Below are 8,754 nucleotides of genomic sequence, written 5' to 3' on the forward strand. Positions count from 1 at the left end.
GGAGCATGACATAACTGTCTTTACCAGAGTAATGAAAGAAGAAGCAGTTTGGTTGTTGTTGCATGTCGTGATGTTTGTCATGTGACTGTCATTCAGAAAAGGATTTCCTGGATCAGCTGATGATAGTTGAACATGTGACTGTAACTAAATAGCTACAGGCCAGCATGGCCAGAAATGTATTCCAAGGTCAGTAACTTATAACCACAGAACACCCACAGACCTTTCATGCATAACTAAAAACACCTAAGTGTTAGATTTACTGCCATGGTCTAGTATGTCACCGCCTCAGACACCATTCACAATGCTGGCTGAGGTACGAGTAAAACATGACATATTATTTCCTAACCATTCACAATGCTGGCTGAGGTATGAGTAAAACATGAAATATTATTTCCTATTTGTAAAAATGGCAAGGCTTTAGCTCAGGGGGCTTCTCCATTGTTGAGGAAAGTATATTTCAAGACATGGCATATGAGGATGCAGTGAGATACCCGATGGTTGGATGATACTTTTCTAATCAGTCATCTTAAATATTATACTTAAAACCTGGAAATCAACCAATCCTCTGTTGTTAATTCAATAGAAAGGTAAAATGCTTTATTATCTAAAAGTTGAAAGTGAGTGTGCGGAGAGAAATAAAATGGTGCTGATGCGGGTGCTGGAGACGGGGGTGTGTTCTCATGGGTCTGGGCAGGTGTGATGTAGTTAATGGAGATGGGGGTGTGTTCTAGTGGGTATGGGCAGGTGTGATGTAGTTAATGGAGATGGAGGTGTGTTCTAGTGGGTCTGGGCAGTGAATGTTTGTATGATGTTGTTTGTATGTTTTGTATTGTTTATAAAATATCAAATACAATATTTTAACATTTCCAATGCAAAGTAACACCTCACAGTTCTATTTTTGGAGTTATTATATTAAACCAATCAGAATTCAGAAGAATGCCAAAGTCAGGGGTGAAGTAATATGCAGGACCAGCCTATTCCCTACGATGTCAACTACAACATAAATAACTTCAAATGTAGAACTTTAAGTTAATAATGATTTGCGCTCATGACTTGGGTGATTAAAGTAAACCACAGTTTTGGATATACATAATGCCATCTAACCAAATATCAAAGAATGTTAGCTATATGCAGTTGTCTTAGCCAGCCAGCTAACGTTAGCTATTTAGCCAACTAGCTATTAGCCTAACCAGCATAGACGGTTATGGTCAGCGAGACCAACTACCGGAGACCAGTTAGAACCCAACTAACAGTAAGCCAAGGTGGAAAATGTTACAAAACTCCCGTAGTCTAATTCACAGAAAACATGCTGAAAGTAGTGATGGGGAAACAAATCTTCCTGAAGCATTGACTCTTTCCAGCCAATTGTGTCAAAAACAGGTTCATTACTTAAGGCTTTGAGCGACACAGAATTTAGAACAGCCACATTATTATAGATGAAGTCCCACACCATAGCAGCGAAACCTTTATGTCATATATAAATTTATAGATAATAATAACGAGTAGTTATTTCTGATGCAAGGTGATTTGTAAATTAGTCAGTCAGCAGTCAGCAGCCACCTGCACTGTCGGCTGCAATGTCGAACGAGCCCAAATTAATCAATACCAATCAGGTGTTCGACGAAACGATTCTTCAGACGTCATTGATCACGTGCTGCTGATAAAGGGACACTGCTCTGAATTATACTTAGCGACATTAGTACATGCCTCATAGCTCCAGTCTCAAACTTAACCCCGTTCCTGCTGAAGAAGAGGAGGTCTGCTGGATGGAGAAGGAAGCTCTCGAGGAAGAGGAGGAGGCTGTTACAATACAAAAAACAGTAGAGGTTGAGGCTGTTACAGTGAAAGAAGAAGAGAAAGAGAATGTTGATATCATGATGGTCAGTCCTTGCATCTATAGGTCTGTCTATGAATTTGAGACCAGTAACATTTCTCCAGCCCCATCATCTTATTACCAAAATGGTGGTGTAATTACAGCTATTGTTTATAGTTAGTTATTGGTTGAACTGCAGATTGGTTGATTGTTGTGTGGCTTTTTTAACAAACAAAATGGCTGCCCAGATACCTGAGCTGTGTTAGAATATTCATACTAACCGCACTATTTGTGATGTTAATTGAGTATATAGTATGCTTATTTGTCATAGTATGATGTAGTTAGTATGCCAAAAAGTTCCCGGATGTCGTACTAAATTCGCCAAAATATGACATATACACGCAGTACTTTAGGGCCCATAATGCAATTCTTCCGGAAATGGGCGTGGCTTCACAGCGTTTTCAGATTCGAAGAAAATTGAGAAAATATTCAGCCAACAAGTCCAACGAGAGCGGATACAAATGAACGGCTTTAAATAATTATGACAAATGTTGAGCAATGTAATAAAGTAATGACTTTTCAAATAAGTTACGTTACACGTTATGTTTGCTACACTATCCTTACAGAACGCATAGCATATCTTTACAGCAGTATGTATCGGTATGTTAACTAGCTACCTAACGTTAGTTGGCTACTTATACATCAAACTTGCCAGTATAGTAACTATATTCTAACTAATTACCCAACGTTAATTGACTTGATTAGAGAACAGAATAACTGATGAATTTAATAACGTTCAACACCCGTTGAATATGGCCGGTGTCAGTAAAGATCTGCAAAAAAGCTCAAATTAAATTGCTGCCAGCAGCACAGTTGGTCACCAACGCTCTGGATAACATGAAAACAGCCTAACCAGCTCTGCTAGGGAAAGTAAAATGGTAAGAGTGAAGTTTTCTCCGATTTGTGTCTAGCAAGCTATCCAACGTTAGCAAGTTAGCTTGGGTGCTTTACTGTCATTGTGAGGTCAGAACGCTTGGATCGACCCTACTCCTCAGCCATATAGTATTAGTTTACAAACAGTGGCGTTATACGAGCTTATGTTTTGGTTTATGGTGGGGTAATACGGCTGAAACATTTGAGGCAATAAGTTATATTCTTCAATTATCAGTGGCTATATAGTACATGGGTATTTCTATAACTGCCGATTTCCTGTTGTGGTCAAATTGTTAGATGTTAATAAGTCATTGTATACTATTCTGGCAATTATTTTCATGCCATTACATTAAAGGGGAAGATTGTATTTTCTTAGCAAGGTGTTGCTCAAATAATATTAGCTGCTAATCGCTAGTTAGCGAGCTAGCTAGCTTGCTAAATGTATTAAGAGTCCGAGCAAACGTAGCTAGCTAATACTGCCTGGTACCAGTGCTGGTGTAGGCCTAGATAAGCATGTTCGTGCAGCGGTATCTTATCAGAGAGGAGTAAGTGTTGATGATAAGATTGGAGGAAATGGACTCGGCCATGAACCAGGACTCGGTGGAATAGAGTATAAAGTAAGGCTGTTTATTCAGTGAAAAGTATTGCTCCGGCGTGCACGGACTCGTTCAATTGACTCAGAGGGAGACAGCTGAAGCGCGCCCCGAAACATGGTGTGCATAGGATTTTGTACATAGAATGACGTAGGTAGAATCGTCTTTGTTCTTGCTTCGGACTAGTTGGCGTGGAACACCAGGGCTTGGTCTGGTCCCGCTGTCACTTCTCCATTGGTGCAGAGCTGAGTTCTTTGTTCTCTTTGCTGAGGTGTATGTGGGGTGGGGTTAGTATCTGCTGGGAACAGGGGAGGGGAGGTTATGAAACAGAGAGCATTTATTAGTGCAAGCTATAATTGCATGGTTAGGCCACAGGCAGACAACAGTCAGTGAATGCTTTATTACACGTGTTAATATGTTATTACATAAGCGAAGTATGAATATGTTGGCTAGCTAGCCGGCTATATGAACTAAGAAAACAACATGTAATGTAACATCTAATTAGGGTCAACTGGAAACACTGACCATCACTGGTGCCTGCTATGTCTTTTCTGATGTTTGTCAGACTACACTCATCAGGTGTATTGCTGCCACCTACTGTACGGGGTTGTAAAAAATAACCAAAACGCAAAAGAAATTGGGTTTAACAAATTATACTAATTACGTAAAATAAACACCAACCAAATTCACTCCACTACCCTGAATTTCAAACAAAAAATGGTACTATTCAGATCCCTACACAGGTTCAGGAACCTGGGAGGAGGGAACTTCTTCATTCAGTACTCCCTGTAAAATGTCATCTGAAGTCCTGGTGATCCATAAATCTATTTGCCGGCTTCGCAATGTGTTTTAGATGTTAGATGTCATCTTTAGATGTCATCTTCTTAGATGTTTTATTAGTTTATTATTAATGTAATTTATCACTGCGGCAGTGAGGGCAATGCAAACGCAATTTTGTTGTAGAAACTCCTCCAAGCTAATACGGAAACTGCTAGTTTTGGATGAAGGTTACTAATAATTTATTAATGCAATTTATCACTTGCTCTATAAACACAACACAGTCCACCTTGTTCACTATTAGTCTTTTGGGATCCTTCTCCTGCTTGGCTTCACTGCAGACTGTGGGACATGAACTACCTTCCCCTCTCTACCCATTCGGCTATTTTCACTGCCTCCACATTGGGCACCTGTTGATGTGCTAGATCCTAGCAACTGTGACATCCTTAATCCGTACAGGGCACTCCGTGAACTCGGGAACGTGATTCCCATCACAATTACAACATGCTTCATCTGACATTTATTCCTTCGGCAAACACTTGCCTCGTGTCCAAACTTTTTTACAATCGTGACACTGCAGCGGCTTCTGTATATCTCACTTACCCAGGTTATACATAAGATGGGAGAACCACTTCACCAAACCACAGTAAAACATTCCGTCTATCATTCATGTTAATCAACGTGCGTCTACCTGAAATGTTATCCCTAAACCACACACAGCTTTCTCCTTTTGCGCTGTTGACACACAATCAGTATCATACTGCACCTGGTCACTTGAACAGATTCCACTTTACAGAATTCATCATTCACCATCAGTGTTTTGTCCCAGTGTCCTTTAGTTTAGTGATGAGCTTGGACGGTACTATGACATTTTTCAATTCCTCATCAATCCACTGGGATTAAACAGCTTTTACATTCATTTTCTTAATGGGTGCATGCTTATTAGTAACTGGAATAAGCAATTTCATAAATGCGTGCAGCGTCTGGTTTCTCCTCATTCCATACCACAGAGCAGCAAATATTCTTTACATCATCAACATAGGAATCCCCGTTTTATTAAATAATTGCGACACAAATGACTCGATGGAACCAGAGATCAAGATGGCGTAACCATAAGAAAAAAAAAACTCTTCCTAAGCATTCTCCTCACGCTGCTGCTGGCCTTCGTAAATTCTGACGTTATGCTCCTAAAGTTTCCGGTAATAGGCTACAACAGCAGTCGGCAACCTTTTCCATTTGAAGTGCCAATTTATCTGACCATTTCTACTGATCTGGTGCCAGTTATGATTTTCATATTCACCTTTTACTGGAATAGTTTCATTTAATTTATAATAGTAATAATAATTATAATAGTCTTTATCTAAATCATTATCTGTGATTTAATCTATATTCTATATACATCGAAATGTAAATTATACAAATCTAAACTTTTATTGCCATTGCCAACTATGTAAAAAATAACCTACATAAAGCCAACAAATAAAAACAGCTTAAAAATATCCAGATAAAAATAAATCACATTGGCTGCGCATGGCCTGTCTACATAGTTGATAGTTGATACACTGTTTCAAGTTGAATCATTCATTCACCTAGGTCAGTCGAAAACGTGACAGCAACATTGTATAAAATATTCTGGGCCCTCAGAGTTTCCCGAGCCAGTGAGTTTGGGACAGACACCGCTGTCGGCTATTTGTGCAAAGGATAAGAAGTAATCAGGTATTTTATGACATTTCCACTGGATCAGAGCATTATATTTTCCCTTTCATGTCGAGTGGCTATCAAGAGTGAGAGCTGAAAATATTTTACAAATACTTTGAGGAACTATTGTCATTCGCCAATTGATTTTAGTAAGACTTCGTTTCCTTGCTGTTTGAGGTGAAGAAAAAATGACTTTGAGAAGCTCAACAAATCATTAGTGGTGGTGCGTAAATACTATCAGACATCCCCAAATAAGTGCATCGCTCTCTGTTGGCTAAAACGCAATTTGGTTGCAAAAACTCCTCCATGCTAATGCGGAAATCCCTAGTTATACCAATACCATAGACTTACTGTAGGACCCATAACTTCACCAAACAACAACACAGACCTACAGAAAGGTGCCTATATTGTAGACCAAAAGTTGTCTGGCACACTGCTTAGGATTTCAACAACTTTAAAAACGTATTTCTAGCATACAATCGTCGATGTTACTACTAATGGGAAAACAAGACAAAATATGACGACTGTTGTTCACTTGACTGTCTGAAGACAAATGTCAAATAATTAACATTCATTACAGACGTCATTGTTTGTACATCATGGCTACAATGTTGGCATCTCCTTTTTACAGTGGATTTTTGCTGTTGTGGGCCTTAAACCACCTGTCTGACTTTTTGTTCACACAGGAGAGAGATGTGACTATCGTGGATCCTCTGGAGGGCCTCAGGATGCTGACAGGGCAGAGAAGAGTCCACGTCAAAACACTTCAAGAAACACCAGCATAGACCCACAGGGAAGAAATCTCATTGCTGCTCTGACTGTGGGAAAGGTTGCAAATCTTCATCAGAACTTAAAATACACCAGAGAACACACACAGGAGAGAAACCTTATAGCTGTGATCAATGTGGAAAGAATTTTACCAAGTAAAGAAGCCTGATATCACAGAAAACACACAGGAGAGAAACAAGAGAAACCTCATAGCTGTAATCAATGTGGGAAGAGATACTCTGATTAAACATCAGAAAATACATGGAATTGTTTCATGATATCAATTAAATAATGTCACAATGTAGAATGTTTTAACATTGTAGTATGAGTATTTTAATGATGTCACAATGTAGAACCTTGTTCTATTGATTTCAGTTTGTTGTGGATATGAGCTTCATCTGTAGAAACATCTTTGTAATTTGCTCTGTTCATCTTTCCCTCGATCCTGACTAGTCTCCCAGTCCCTGCCACTGAAAAACATCCCCACAGCATGATGCTGCCACCACCATGCTTCACTGTAGGGATGGTGCCTGGTTTCCTCCAGACGTGATGCTTTGCATTCAGGCCAAAGTGTTTCATCTTGGTTTCATCAGACCGAGGAATCTTGTTTCTCATGGTCTCAGAGTCCTCTAAGTGCCTTTTGGCGAACTCCAAGCGTGCTATCATGTGCCCTTTACTGAGGAGTGGTTTCCGTCTGGCCACTATATCATAAAGGCCTGATTGGCGGAGTGCTGTATAGATGGTTGTCCTTCTGGAAGGTTCTCCCATCTCCACAGAGAAACTCTGGAGCTCTGTCAGAGTGACCAGTGGGTTCTTGGTCACATCCTTGAACAAGGCCCTTCTCCCCTAACAGATCTGTTTGAAGAGTCTTGGTGGTTCCTAACCTCTTCCATTTAAGAATGTTGGAGGCCACTGTGTTCTTGGGGACCTTCAATACTGCAGAAATGTTTTTGGTACCCATTTTTTGGTACCCCATTTTTTTTTTTTTTGGTCCCCAGATCTGTGCCTCTACAGAATCCTGTCTCGGAGCTCTACGGACAATTCCTTCGACCTCGTGGCTTGGTTTTTGTTCTGACATGCACTGTTAACTGTGGGACCTTATATAGACAAATCAATCAATTGAATCTACCGCAGGTGGACTCCAATCAAGTTGTAGAAACATCTCAAGTATGATCAATGGAAACAAGATGCAGCTGAGCTCAATTTCGACTCTCATAGCAAAGGGTCTGAATACTTATGTAAATAAGGTATTTCTGTTTTGTCATTATGGGGTATTATGTCATTATGGGGTATGGTGATGTCATTGTGGGGTATGGTGTGTAGATTAATGAGGAACACTTAATTTAATCCGTTTTAGAATAAGGGTGTAACATAACAAAATGTGGAGAAAGTCCAGGGGTCTGAATACTTATTAAATGCTCTGAATATGCTGTTGGTTTACTGTTATAATAAGTTGTATGACTACACCAATACTGTTAGAGACTATGCAGAGACCTAGAAAATACATGGCCAACCTTGCTGCTAGAGATCTAGCTACTGGGTGTGCCGGTACTAACACCTGACATTGTGCTGATTATTTGGATTAGCCACTATTCAGTAATGTCTTGTTTTGGAGTCAGATGGATGTCTAAATCCACTGCCCATTTCCACAGGTGTTCTTCATGATATTAAATAAAGTGGTGATTCACAGAATGAAGTAGTGTCTTTTTGGGTCATTGAACATTCCCTGTTTGTCTTTTTTATTTGGTTGTTACTCAAATTTAGTCTGATATTGCACAATCACTGTCTGGCTGACAGTCTGTGAACTGAGTCAATCTAGTACCCACAGAATGAATGTTGTGGATATTTTAATTCTGCTACATTTAAAAAGTGATTTTATTCATTTAATCTTTATTTAACTAGGCAAGACAGTTAAGAACAAATCCTCATTTACAATGACGGCCTACCGGGGAACAGTGGGTTAACTGCCTTGTTCAGGGGCAGAACAACCAATTTTTACCTTGTCAGCTCGGGATTCGATCTATCAACCTTTTGGTTTCTGGCCCAATGCTCTAACCACTAGGCTACCTGCTGGCCCATAGGCATGTCCAATGCAGACATGATGGATTAGTATTGACCTCATAGACATGTCCAATGCACTTGTTCATGTGGTTTGTAATTTTGATACTGAAA

The sequence above is a fragment of the Oncorhynchus tshawytscha genome, linkage group LG32 (assembly GCF_018296145.1).
Source record: "Oncorhynchus tshawytscha isolate Ot180627B linkage group LG32, Otsh_v2.0, whole genome shotgun sequence".
NCBI classification, from domain to species: Eukaryota; Metazoa; Chordata; class Actinopteri; order Salmoniformes; family Salmonidae; genus Oncorhynchus; species Oncorhynchus tshawytscha.